Below are 12,468 nucleotides of genomic sequence, written 5' to 3'. Positions count from 1 at the left end.
ATGAGTGAGTTAGATTAAACGCTGACTTGAAAAATGTTTCAGCTACCTCAGGGCTTGTCACATTAATATGAACCGAATGCTCATGTACTAGATGTTGACAACCTATTTAAACCACGGTGTCGTGCCTACAGATCATAATCGGGCGAATTTGGTATTCAAGTCCACCGCCTAAAGATTTTGAAAAGCGAGTTGTGTCGCCAAAGGCTATGCTGAAGGTATGGAGAGAGAGAGATTCTAAACATGCACGTTGCTTGGCAAACTGAAAGTACATTCATGTTCTATATCAACGTTCACAATGTGACCGCCGTATAAACTGGATTGAATGTGAGCGCAAAGGAACAAACCTATATATCATGAAAATGAAGTTTATTACTTGCCTGAAATTTTAATCATTTTGTAATGCAGCCATTTGCCAAAAGTACATGTCTCATTCTCTTTGGTCAAGTCGCATGCTTTTGCTTTTATGTACTGGTGAGTCAATGAAATCCAGATGCCCATAACCTGGTCAATGAGGTCCTGTTTGGTTCTGATTTCATGTAACTGTCCCTGCAGCCTATTTCTTGCAGACCCGGGGTAGAATGGTCTTCAGCAACCCATGCTTGCCGTAAAAGGCGACTATGCTTGTCGTAAGAGGCGACTAATGGGATCGGTAGGTCAGGCTCGCTGACTTTGTCGATGCATGTCATCGATCCAAATTGCATGGATCGATGCTCATGGTGTCAATCACTGGATTGTCTGGATTATTTACAGACCACCGTCATATAGCTGGAATATTGCTGTGTGCGGCGTTAAACGACAAACAAACAATATTTCTTCCACACATTGTCTCTGATATTACAGTCTGGTGACTGTTGGTGCCAAAACCTAGTCTGAATATCATTGTCATGTTTCCACTGGATTGTATGTCTAGAAACATGTAAAGGGCAAGTATCCTCTTCAGAAATGTATTCTCTGTCAGCTGGAAGTTTGGCAAAAACTGGTCATAAGTTGGCTTCTAATATATCTATATACTTTGTAGAGTTTATGTGACCATCCACATCTACAAGGGTACCAACACCAGAAGGGGTGCGTGTTTGTCTTTGTACACTGCAAGACATCTTGGCGTCCACATTTATCCATTAGTTCTCCAAACATTAACTTTCTGATCCTTACCTCCTACAACCTGAGTATCTGAAAATAAAACTTTGGACTACTGTTGAATGACTGTCCAGTTTACATGGCATCTGGCAAAGGCCCTCCTCTTGAACCGATATTGAGAGGAGGCGGTTGTTTTCGTTTTAACTACCAGTTTACGGTAACAATTTTCATGTAAACGTCTTTGTAGTGATACTTGTGATGACTGGTTTAATAGTAAGGTAATATCCTGTACAAGTGTAAAGTGACACCGTGTGTCTCGATGTGTTAATTTTCCTCATCTCCTACTTTGTGGAGGGTTTTCAGTATCCCCTCCTTTTGAACATCTCTAAAATTAATTTACAAACGGCAAACCCATATCTCAGAAATTTTACCAATTTAACAAACACTTTGCCCTTCAGATTCCAAATATATGACAGATGTTGCTGGAAAGGGTTCAGATCTTTGCCTCTTGCCCCCATATCACTGAAACAGACGTCATAGCTCGTAAATAGGAGGTCATATGGCAATATTGCACCTAACGTTTTTCTCTGTCATTGATAAACCCCAGCTTAACTATGGCCCTTTGTGAACTTTGATATGGCACATGAGTGTAGTTCATGCTTAGATTAGCCCCCAACATCGCCCAAAAGCAGTCAGATTCAAACTGATACAAAACATCTAAAGTGTTCGTAATCTGTAATCTGTAAATGATTTGCAGAGAGATTTAAAGCCGCTTTACCCGCTAAGGAGCTTCGAATCCATCTTTTTAATCTTGCCGGAAGCATTTGAACATTAAAACATCACATCCAAACATAACAGATAAACAACTTAATTACTATATCCGTTCTTTTTAACCCTTTACTAACGTCATTTCCCAAAATTAACTGTATTAGCAGCCACTTTGATAAAGCCCAATTTTCAAAGAGAAATTGAAATCATATTATACAAATTTCTTAATCGTGTAACCCTATTCCGCTCAATGGACAAATGCGAGGATTTAATCAATATTAAAAGTCTTGACATACCAAAGAAATCGTCAACATCTAAGACGGTAGAAATCGGATAGTTTTTCAACCCTTTTATCTGTGTTTTTCATTGTAAGTTCGTTTCTCTTATCATGCTATGACGTATGCTATCCGTGTTTGCTGGTTCGACTAGCTCTTATCAAAGCTTTCTGTTTTGTGAATCTCGTGCCTCCAAGTGAAACAGCCAGCTGGTGAATTAGGTGGTCTCCAATGGCGATATTGAATAAATCATGAATGTACATGCCAACAATGTTATTGCTGAAGGCGATGCGAGATGTTTTGATATCAGGTTATGAACTTGCAAATCTAATGGTTTGAGGAATGTGAGTTCGGTTTAATCAGTTAAATTGTTCTCGGGGGATATGAGACTTCATGAAATCAAAGAAGGTTGAAAATATCAAATATATTTTACCGTGAGGTTTGATCAGGGATGTTCTGTCAGTATGTGTATATTGGCCATATGTATCCGATCTGACAGAAAGCTAATGGAAATTAGGGGTGGTATGGTCGGTATAGGTTGTTGCTTTTAATGGGCATGGGTAAAAAGAAGAATACAGATGATTTATTTGAAGCCACATGTTATGTACAACATAAATAAGTCACTAAATACAATAACTGTGGATTGAGAGAGCATCCATTTGATTCATAGTGAGGTTGGGAGTGAGTGAGTGAATATGGTTTTACGCCGCTTTTAGCAATATTCCATCAATATCACAGCGGGGGACACAAGAAATGGGCTTCACACATTGTACCCATGTCGGGAATCGAAGCCCTCGTCTTCGGCGTGATAGCCTTAACAACAACGTCCGTCTTACTGAGCAGGTCAGCTGATAGCCTTAACAACAACCTTAATGTTTTACTGAGCAGGTCAGCTGATAACCTTAACAACAACCTTAATGTTTTACTGGGCAGGACAGCTGATAGCCTTAACAACAACCTTAGTGTTTACTGAACAGGTCAGCTGATAGCCTTAACAACAACCTTAGTGTTTTACTGAGCAGGACAGCTGATAGCCTTAACAACAACCTTAATGTTTTACTGGGCAGGACAGCTGATAGCCTTAACAACAACCTTAATGTTTTACTGGGCAGGACAGCTGATAGCCTTAACAACAACCTTAGTGTTTTACTGGGCAGGACAGCTGATAGCCTTTACAGCAACCTTAGTGTTTACTGAGCAGGTCAGCTGATAGCCTTAACAACAACCTTAGTGTTTTACTGAGCAGGTCATCTGATAGCCTTAACAACAACCTCAGTGTTTTACTGAGCAGGTCATCTGATAGCCTTAACAACCTCAGTGTTTTACTGAGCAGGTCAGCTGATAGCCTTGATAACAACCTCAGTGTTTTACTGAGCAGGTCAGCTGATAGCCTTAACAACAACCTCAGTATTTTACTGAGCAGATCAACTGATAACCTTGATAACAACCTCAGTGTTTTACTGGGCAAGTCAGCTGATAGCCTTAACAACAACGTCCGTCTTACTGAGCAGGTCAGCTGATAGCCTTCACAACAACCTTAGTGTTTTACTGGGCATGTCAGCTGATAACCTTAACAACAGCCTCATTGTTTACTCAGCAGATCATTTGTTAGCCTTAACAACAACCTGTGTGTTTTACTGGGCACGACAGCTGATAGATTATACAACCTTCTCAATTGTTATTGTGTTCAATAATATGAAATTGGACAATAATATATAGCCTATATATTAGGCATCGTGATGGCATTTCTGATGCAGTCAGCTGAAGATAAAGGTCACATTGAATCCCAGAACCTACCGTCGAACCCTCACCTTGTCCGAACGTCAACTGGGACGAGATGTGCTGTAACAATTTGCATCACATATACATGTACGATGACGTTCCCATTTCCATATAAAAAAAATATTTAATTTCAAATGACTTCTTTGGAAATGCCACGGGTTAAACATCAGCAAAAGAAATTAAATGCGTTGGCATTTGACTGGGCATCTTAAGGCTACTCAAATTGATGTACTGTACATGTGATATACACCGGTAGAATACAGAGAGAGAAACAATCGTCACCATGGTAACGTCCACGGAATTGTATCAGGACAGCGGAAATATACAAAGATACATGATCAGGTACCTGCATGTACACTCCTTGGTCTTAGCGCTATTAGCAACGCGCTCGGCAACGAAACAGTTATAACTGCTGTAAAGGTGTTGCAGTTATATCATCAGGAACAGGAATTTCTCCACTAAAATAACGGTTTTCATTGCAGAGACCGAGATGTCAATCACCTGTCAGTCAGCTTCCAAAGCCGAGGTGCAAGTCAAGAAATCTATTGAGTGATGGAGAAGGTAATATATTTGTACTACGCCTCCTCGCGATCGATGATTCAGTAGTGACGTCGTATATGACGTCACAACCTACGTTCAGTTATGATATCACATAATTCCCCTTCTGGATAGCAAATACGTACATGCAACATGTCAGCGATGTGTGATACTGTTTTCGGAGGATGACGTGGATGACATTACGTTATCCCATAGTACTTTGGAAATTTTTAGGACGATGACCGTTTAAAACTTTCCTTCTAACTGTTATTTTTCAATAAATTTGTGCTCAAGATTAAAATGTCATGGTGTTTTAGTCTCCCGCCTACCTTTAGCCAATCCGCAATGAAGACGGTGGGCTTTGAAAAAGAGTGGTGTAACGGATACTATCGAAAAGTCCGACATCAAGTCATGGTTCAATTATGTTTCAACTATAATTTAAAATTAACAAACCTTATATCTTGTTTGGACTGAATTGACAATTTATCTAAAACAACATTTAGTTGTAAGTATCTGTATCTGTATTTATTAATTAGAACTGCTTCTGATATTTTTCTTACAATAAGTGGGTAAATATGGATTTACTCTGCGTTAAACAATGATCCATCCAATCACTGGAGAGGACAGAGGCTTTCAGGATATTGAATTTGCTGATTCATAACGCCAACGCCAGAGGACCGCCCCTGTGGTCTAGTGGTGGAGCGTCCGCACGGAAAGCGGAAGGTCGGGGTTCGATCCCCGGTGGCGTCATACCAAAAGACGTTAAAAGATTCTTCTTCTTGTTACGTTGTATGGCGCTCGGCATTCACGGGATAAAACAAGGACTGGTCGGCTCGGAATCAGTATACTGTGTCTGAGGGGGCACGGGTGGCCCAGTCGTCTAAGGCGCCGCGATTCGCTGTGCAGAGTTGCGTCCCTTGGGCACGCCAGAACCTATGATTGTGGGTTCGAATCCCGGTTCGCCCCGATTATGTTTCTAGGTTTGTCAGCACAATACCCGTGCTCGTGGGTTTCACCGAAGTGGTAAACGTCTAGGACCTGCATCACTTGGGGCTCTCCTCCCACATTAAGCTGACACGCCGTGATATAACTGGAATACTGTTAAAAGCGGCGTTAAACCCAACACACTCACTCACCCATGTTAAACTGCGGCATGGTATCTCAGTGAGCTAGCACTATAAATCGGCATAAGTCCGGACTAGTACAAGCAGCCACACAGCCACACTATATAAGTGCAATTATCATGGACGCGACGTTAAACCCCATTTCACCTTACCTTACCTCACCTCACCTCATCTCACATCACCTCACCAACGCCAGGGAATGATAAGGCTGTCATATCCACCGAAACAGACTCTGTAGGGCGTAAACACCTCCATCTTGGGGTTTAATGAGGCTATGCTGCTAACATTACTTTGTAGGATTTAAGAGTTATGAAATGTCACTTTCTTGCACTGGTTGATTTAACTTATATAAACAGATAACTGAAAATAAGTTATGACACCAGATGTTCGAAAAGTGTAATATCTTGCTCTACCGGCATCTTCTGCCACTCACACAACTGTCATTGTAAGGGTGTAAGGGAGTAAGGATGTGTGAAATCCAATGTAAAGATCATGGTATGGGATGGCATCACGCCGCATGTTGATCGGCGAAGTGTCGTATTTGGTCAATTCCTCTGGACAGCGCTGAGGTGCCTTTTAAAGAACACTTAACTCCACGCTCTTCGAAACCGTTTCTTAATCCCTAAATGTGAAATATGAAATACAGATTTCCTGTAATATGGTCCTGTTTAGAATCCCACATGCACTTTAGTACGTACCCTCACAATTACACATATACTTCTCCGCCTCCATCATGGGGTTTAATGTGGCTACGCTGCTAACATTAGAATTTAAGAGTTATAAAATGTCACTTTCTTGCACTGTTGATGGTAAAGGCAACGACGAGAACAAACCCATGTTAGATGGCTAAACACCGGCAGCTGGAGAGCTGCTTTGATTCTCTGCTGCTGCTTCCCTTGAGGGCAAGTCTGCCTGGTTTGTTAATAAATGTAGCAAAATCGATTGACATTCCATGTGGATCAAATTTAATTTGATTTAATATTTTTTTTCAAAAAGGTATCTTGAGCATGTAATTAAAAAGAACGTGTTTTTCGATTTCACGAGAAAGTATGCCATGTGCTGACGGAAACTTTGTGAAGATTAAAAACTAATTTGAAGATTAAATGATGTTTGACCATGGAAAACCAATCGTAAAATAGTTTTTTAATAAATTTTTTATATTAAATATGTATTTTTTACAATTAGTAGTAAACAACTTAAGCACCATTTACATGACACACTTTAACCCCGGGGTTAATTTGAACGTTTGATGATGAACCTGAAAAAGCGAAATGCCGCTTTGAACATGTATGAATTATACCACGGCGTGACAGCTTGATGTTGGAGAAAAGCCCGAAATGACACATCGTTTACACGGTTACCATTTTGACAATAATGCCCAGATCTGCTGTTAACAGGTTGTGGGGACTTACGGAAATCTTGCTGAAGCTCTGACAGAAACTGTAATAAATGTACTGGTCAACTCGTTTGAGAGACTCCCGACTGCATTCTTAACGCTTTGTGGTGGCATTGGTTTTGTCATTCGTTCTGTCCGTCCTCATAGAAATATGAACTGGGGGGAGGGGATGTTGCACTAAAGACCGATAGTGATTGTCATAAATATCTGCAGGACAATGAGAGACAGACTAAGGACACGAACAGTTTGCAATCCATCTGACGTTCTTCTCGCGTATGGCCTGCAATCAGTGAGTCCAACTGATATTCCATTGCACCCTACAAGAAGTACATAATCTGACGCCCGACGAATTTCTCCTCTTCTGAACACCCCTTCTATTTGGCTTCGTACACTAAGGGGCTTCCCCGGGGTGGTGAAGCATGGTGTCAGCGTCAGCCGGCGGGAAAAAATAAACTTGTCCACAAACTTGTGCAAACTTGTTCGCTGACCGACGTCTGACTAACTGTAGTGCACGTCAGACCATGCTTCAAACGCTCAATGACAACAACCTCGCACCTACACACATTATGCAAATGTTTGGACACAAAAACGTTGCTTCCGTCAACTCCTACGCCACACTGCCCGACAAACATCAAGAAATGAGCAAGATCCTCGTGTCACGGTCCATGGCTGTGGAATCTTTCCGCCAGTACATGCGCACCTACGTCCAGATTCCCTCTGAGATCACGACAGCTGACGTGAAGCCATAACTGATGCGCAATCCTGCTGATCTGGGAGCTGTAACATCCGATGACCGACATACCAAGTTTAATACGTTTTATAGAGGTGCACAATTCACCCACGTTCACCACGAAAAGGCTGGACTACCCATTCAGTCAGCAGTTCACTTCCGTTCGCTCGCCGTGAAAGAGACAGAATAGGAGAATAAATAAACAGCTGTTGTTGAGTGAGTGAGTATGGTTTTTCGCCGCTTTTAGCAATTTTCCAGCAATGTCACGGCAGGGGACACCAGAAATGGGCTTCAACCATTGCACCTATGTTGGGATTCGAACCCGGACTATGCTTTAACCACAAGGCTACCCCACCGCCCCCGGCTTCAGTTGTCCAATCAGCACTTACATTTACTTAGGTGCACACGTGAAAATAGATATATGTCACACGTGTTTATTGTTTATATATTGAATATATCACAATAAGCACTGTTGTAATCTAATGTCTTCATTATAGTGCATCCCGAATGTATACAGCTTCATGACCTCTGGTGGAATTGATAAGAAAATGTAAGACAAGAACATACATTATTGATGATTAATATAAACGGGTCGAAAACCTTCCCTCGTCAAATACAACCTTAACAAATAGTCTGTGTTTACACCGTGTCACATTAACAAGGCCTTATTTACTTAGAGCTTGAGGGTAGCCCGAGTCAGTTCAACAGTTTTTCTTTGTTCTCTGACAATATTTTTTTCTGTATTAGCGTCCGTTTGAACTCTCTGTGCATCACTGTTTCCAATGATAATGTGGTAATTACCAATCGATTACCCATGTATATGCATTCAGGTGGATTAAGCTGGTTCATTAATGTTCGGAGGTTACATTCTCTAACGCATTGTTCATTTCGTAACCATGGCAACATTATCTTCGTGAGGAAGACATTTCGCAAACTACCTGCCTTGATGTCAGGCATAATATCGGCTGATTAGTGAGTTTACTTGCTACTACGATCAAAGCCTACCACTGCGAGGAGGCGAGGCGTGTGACCATCCAATACATCTTCCCACGGCTTCAGCTATTTTGTGTGTGTGCTTTCCGGTTAACGTTAATGAGGTGTTCGGGCTACGTGGACATTTAATCACAATAAATATAAATAATGACACTTATTTCCTCTGATTAGTGACATTTCTGGCCTAGGAAAGTACGAAATCGTCTGTTCTTTGACACATGCCTTTACGCTTTACATCATTTTGTTGCATTCAGTGTGTAAAATAACCAGGAACTGTTGTGTAATGTATACTGTGAAGACTGGGTTGTAGTACAGTGGCTATGGTGTTTGTAGCGTTGTTAAGGATTTGGAGCGAGAGGGTTGATTTAACGCTGCTTTGAACAGTACTTTAATTGTGTCAAGAAGTGTCAGGTGCGGGAGGAAAACCCGAAGTAATGTAGGCCATAGACGTGTACCATTTTCTTTGAACCCATGACCACGGTATGGTGCTGACAAGCTTAAACACACCAAAAGTGCGAATGGGATTCGAACCAACGATCATAGGTTTCTGTCACGCCTAGAGACACAGGTCTGCACAGCGAATTCCGGCGCCGTAGACGATTGGGCCTTGCCCTCTCTATTTTTACATACATGGTTTAACTGTAGCCTCATGTCTTTATTTCGTGAAGCCCTTGACATTTTGATAAATGTCAGATGTCCTGAACAGATGTGTTTTGAATAAAAACGTTCCTCCTCCTTCTATAGTTGATGTCCTTCGTCTTTGATTTTTGTTTGTTTGTTTGTTGTTTAACGCCGCAGCTCTATGACGACGGTCTTTAAAATAATCGAGTCTGGGCCAAACATCATGAGCATCGAACCACGCAATTGAGATCGATGACATGCTTCAACCAAGTCATCGGGCCTGACCACCCGATCCCGTTAGTCGCTTCTTACGACAAGTGTAGTCGCCTTTTACGGCAAGCATTTTTTGCTGAAGACCTATTCTACCCCGGATCTTCACGGGTCCCTTCGTCTTTGAGATGTAATTGATGATATAGGCATGTGTGAATGTTAAGCGTTGATATGACCAAGAGTACACCTGAAACAAATATGCATTCATGCATCTCCTGCTTACATCGTGCAAATTAACCTAGTGAGCAATATTCATAATTGTATGCGTAAAAGCGTTTCTACGACCATTATTGTATACCTTTGTAAATATACAGGCCTGTGTGACAAAAAAAACAACTATGACTATGTACATAGAAGATTAAGACGCCACATTTAAGAAATAAGTTTATTTCTTATATGATATATTAACATTATGTACAGCCTCTTTAATGACGTTGATAAAATGTACAAGCTTTAAACAAATTTACCCAAATTTTGATAATGATGACACCCTGAATAGGATCCGACCGACCAATTTATCGCGTCGCTATCTTATATTGGAATATAGACATGAGAAAATTCAGAGCGTACCGGTTAGAGTGTTCCAAATTTGGGCCTTACTCTATGACGTTCAGGCTCCAAAGGGTGCTGTGACGTAGTTTTGTGGTTGATACGTTTCAAATGCTCCCTGCATCAACAATTTGTAAGTCAGGTTAGATATTTGAGCAAAGGGATCTATAGATTCGTCAAGAAACTACCAAACAAATAGTCAATGATACAATGACTGTAAGGAAACGGAGTCAAAATGGCTGACACGATAAACTGGACGGGCGAATTGGCCTACTTCTTGTTTCCTAACGTGTGTCGTTTAGCTGTTAATCACCGTTGCCGAACCGAGGTCTATCATTTAAAGGTGATTATATAGCGGTATCGGATACGTGCTGAACACAAATAAAAGACCCACAACAGAAGGATCATATTTCTGTGACACAGACTCGAAGGTTTCAGCATATATTTGTTTTGTCCACTGGAAAAATATTTTGTCATACACGATTCTCCATTCCTATGCAAATACTGATTTCAAGAAATAAGAATCTCAAATATCATTACATTCACGACGGCACTACCGTTTGTTTTCTACAGTATTCCCTGGAGTCAAAAAGTGGAAAGTAGTCCGGCAACGTTGACGTCATCTGCGTCGTTACCGTTTACAAAACCTTTTATCTGACAACAAGCCGCCACGCCGTGATGTAACCGAAATACGGTTCAAGGTGGTGTGAAACGAACCTCACTGATTTATGACTTATGTTAATTTTAATCCACGTTTACGTAAACGGGATTTTGGTTCCAAGATAACAAAGCAAATTTGACCTCACTGTGACACTTCAGGGAGTGTTTGTGAACGGAGCCAGTTGATGACAAAGATTGTGTACGCACTCAGATAAGTTCTGTAGATACTTGGAAATACGTATTTAACACGTAATGCTCAACAAAACAGATTTCCTTGGAGTTTTAACATTGTTGTCTGTTGCCAAGGTAACATCATTTTAATTACAGGCTTTAATTATTGTGCGGGTTTTATAAAAAAAATAATGCTGTGTTTGTTTCCCCTTGTGCGTTGCTATTACAACGAGATATAAATATCACAGAGTTATTGTCAAGTGATTCCCGGACATAAAATCCGAGAACCATTGTAAGTGCGAGTATTTATCGATTGTTTCTAATGTCATGTTATAAATATTTTTTTCAGTTTTTCTTTTGATGCAAAGCAATCACGTGTTCATAGGACATATATAATATATATATATAATGGAGCTTGAACTAATTGATGGTTTTTATCGTGAAAGAATTAATGTTTCTCGAAAAGAGATCTTTTTTATCTCATGACGCTTCAGAAATAGGTATAATACATCCATCTGATGACGTAAGCGTTAAAATTTGTACAGAAACGTCAAACAAAGGTTGACATTTTGTCTAAGTGAGTGCACTGGATGTTACGCAGTTTTAAACAGTCGTTCAGTAATATCGGTCGGTTTGGCACTTCAGTGAAACTAACATTTATGTATGATGCCGACAGACCAAATATCATTCGGGCCGATTCTAGGATTCAAACTCACGGAGTGCGGATCCTGGAACCCATGGAGGTGTAACGGGATGCGGCGCCACCCCCCCTGTACCCCATGCTTCCATGCTACGATCGTGGGTTCGAATCCTAGATTTGCCCTGATGCTTCTAGGTCCAGCAGCATACCCGTGTTCGTGAGTTGACTAAAGTTACTGTAGCAAACATCTAAGATCTGCTTCACTTCGGACACACCCGTGAAGATCCGGGATAGAAAAGGGTCTTCAGCAACCGAGAAGAATTATAATATTTCTCACTATTGTTTCTGAATATGCCACCATATGTGCCGAAATCACTTAATAATGCATGATACCTAAAGGTTGACTTCTGTACAATTTAACCCGTGAAGATCCGGGGTAGAATAGATCTTCAGCAACACGTGCTTGCCGTTAAAGGTGACTATGCTTGTCGTAAGAGGCGACTAACTGGATCGGGTGGTCAGGCTCGCTAACTTTGTTGATGCATGTCATCGTATCCAAATTGCGTGGATCGATGCTCATGATATCAATCTCTGGATTGTCTGGTCCAGATTCGATTATTTACAGACCGTCGCCATATAACTGGAATATTGCTGAGTGGGGACTTTTCGGGCTTCTTTTCCCGCATCAAGCTGACGCACTGTGATATAACTGATGAAAATACAGTTCAAAGCGACGTTAAGTTCACTCTCTCACTCCATTCATGAGAAAGACTTGCTGATTTGGAAGCATCAACATCTTCTTGCACTCTATTTACAGACAGACGACTGGAAGCCAACGTCATGGGAACAATGCCGGACAAACGCCGACTGTAACA

The sequence above is a fragment of the Haliotis cracherodii genome, unplaced genomic scaffold (assembly GCF_022045235.1).
Source record: "Haliotis cracherodii isolate W230 unplaced genomic scaffold, xgHalCrac1.p SCAF_1, whole genome shotgun sequence".
Taxonomy (NCBI): Eukaryota; Metazoa; Mollusca; class Gastropoda; order Lepetellida; family Haliotidae; genus Haliotis; species Haliotis cracherodii.
Note: the sequence above shows the minus strand (reverse complement) of the source record.